The sequence below is a fragment of the Berghia stephanieae genome, chromosome 14 (assembly GCF_034508935.2).
Source record: "Berghia stephanieae isolate SIO BIC M18660-M18661 chromosome 14, UCSD_Bste_1.3, whole genome shotgun sequence".
NCBI lineage: Eukaryota > Metazoa > Mollusca > Gastropoda > Nudibranchia > Aeolidiidae > Berghia > Berghia stephanieae.
The window spans coordinates 8,288,084-8,290,583 of NC_088373.1; the positions used below are offsets into that span (position 1 = coordinate 8,288,084).

General features: G+C 34.2%; 1 protein-coding gene across 1 annotated transcript in view; it reads right to left on the reverse strand.

Annotated features, from left to right (window-relative positions):
• Window positions 1-2,500, reverse strand: part of LOC144959737 (uncharacterized) — a 575,502-nt gene that overhangs the window by 414,811 nt on the left and 158,191 nt on the right. The gene's annotated exons all lie outside the window — the stretch shown is intronic.

The window sequence follows — 2,500 nt, forward strand, 5'->3', positions numbered from 1 at the left end:
AGAGAGAGAGAGAGACAGAGAGAGAGAGAGAATGGAGGGGGGGGGGGCGAGGGGGAGAGATAGAGAACAATTATATCCAAAGAGAGGTTGTAAGCCGTAGCAAGGCAATTGAACAGTTTTATGGGTTTGTCACGTGATCGTAAACATGTGGATGTATACAGATCTGCTCAAAGGAAAAAACTAAAACAACCTTCATTCAGAATTTTTAGGAGATGAAATTTGTAGCTGCTTAAGTTAATAATAATTATAAATAATAATACTGAAAACTTATATAGCGCTATAACTCCGAGACACCAGACTCTAAGCGCTTAAATTACAAATTACTTTTTCTTAAACATAAAATCTAATTAATTTTAATTAATTTAATGAATTTTAATTAATGTAATTCATTTTAATTATCACCAATTTACCTTCAAAAATTTTTTTGTGACCCTTCGCCTCAAAACGGTATTAAGTCGGGATGGTTAAGATGTTGAAACTTGAATTTATAGCCAGAAATATCAGACTTGTGTTCAGTTTGTATGTTTTATTGAGGAGAATGGATACCATATTTTAGGGCCCTAATGCCAACAATTTATATTTTTGACCAGTTTAACATTTAATTCGGCTTTTAAGCATCTGGTTTGTTCCGTTTTGAAGTTTTGAGACTATGGGTCACATTTTTAAAAATTCGAAAACTTTAATTAAAACGATTTAGTCAAGCATAAACTTTTATTTTCAAAAAATAGTTATAATGACTTAAAAGATGGTTATGAAGCTCAGAAATCGGAGCTAGATCTAGCCACAATTTCGTAAATTTTATTTTTATTTCGAAATACTTGACAGGTCTGTGAATGTGTTACAAACATCAAAATGTGACCCTCCGTCTCAAAACGGTATTATGTAGGAATGATTCAGACCCAAAAAAGTGAATTTAGAGATAGAATGATGAGAAATTGGACCTTAGAAGTTTTTGTAAAGCAAGAAATAGTCTTTATATTCCACCAGGACGTACAGAAATTAAACCCAAGTTGGATATTTGTGACAAAGAATTCAATTTCCCTAACCGAGTGGATCCCGACATAATACCGCTTTGACACGGTGTGTCACAAATATGGAATGAATAGAACTGACATGTGGGGTTTTATCTTTTAATCGCTTTTCAGTTTTCAATAATGCCTCATTTATCTACAGGCAGCAGATGGTGCAATGGGGGGGGGGGGGGGGGATGCGGATTTCCCAGAATGCAAAACGAATAACAATATCAGATGGAATGTAAGCTTCAATTTAATATACGAAAATATATAATATAAAATGGACGTTTCTGGTTTCCCCTTTATCAACAACGCCACTACCACATTATCTCATTCGTCTGTAGTGTTTCATTCGTCCTGTTTTGTTGATAAAGGGGAAACCCGAAACATCCATTTTATCTGTTTTCGTACATTAAATTGAAGCTTACATTCCATCTCACATTGTTATTTATTTCTTCGAGCTTCGAGCAGCAACTTTTACATTACAGAAAGCAAACCTGAGACTGGCTGTAGACGACATGATGTTGGGGTGTTATATATTATATATAATATATATATATATTATATATATATATATATATATATATATATATATGAGTGTTGGTGGGTACTCGTAGGTACGAAAGTGCTCTATAATGATGGTTAGAGCTAATATAGAATATAAATTGTCACTCACATTATATGGCCGAGACGTTCGTTTCTGTGGTTTTATTCCACGTCCTCAGTCGGCGTAAGATTACGCCGACTGAGGACGTGGAATAAAACCACAGAAACGAACGTCTCAGCCATATAATGTGAGTGACAATTTATATTATATATATATATATATATATATATATATATATATATATATATATTATATAAATTATAAAAAAAAACCCAAAAACCATGATATAATCAATAATAGTGCTCAACTTTTTGATAAAATGAGGTATTTATTCACTTCCTATTTCTGATGAGATCGAATGCTCGAAACAACATTGTGGAAGTTGATCATAATAGGATTCAATAGTCGTAACGTCACATCCTTCCTAATGACGCATGGTAACTTAGTAACACTGACTCTAAACTATCGGAACAATGGCGGACGCCAGTATGAAATATTTCTCAAACGAGCATAAAAGTGTATCCAGAGGAGAAACAAAAACATAAATTTGATCATGTTTTGACTTTTACACATTCTGATCACAAGGCATATGAAAATTTCTAGCCAGCATGAAGAATAAAAAGTAATGATTTTCTTTGTTTAGAACCAAGATGACCGCCGTTGCCGGGCGGGGTGACATCAGACTACTGAATCCAATTGGATTTTTATTCTTCATGCTGGCTTGAACTTTTCATTCCCTTTTCATATGCCTTTTGATCAGAATGTGTAAAAGTCATCAAATTGATGGGGGTTTTTTTCCCCTCTGGATACGCGTTTAAGCTCGCCGGAGAAATATTTCATACGGCGTCCGCCATTGTTCCGATAGTTTAGAGCCAGTGTT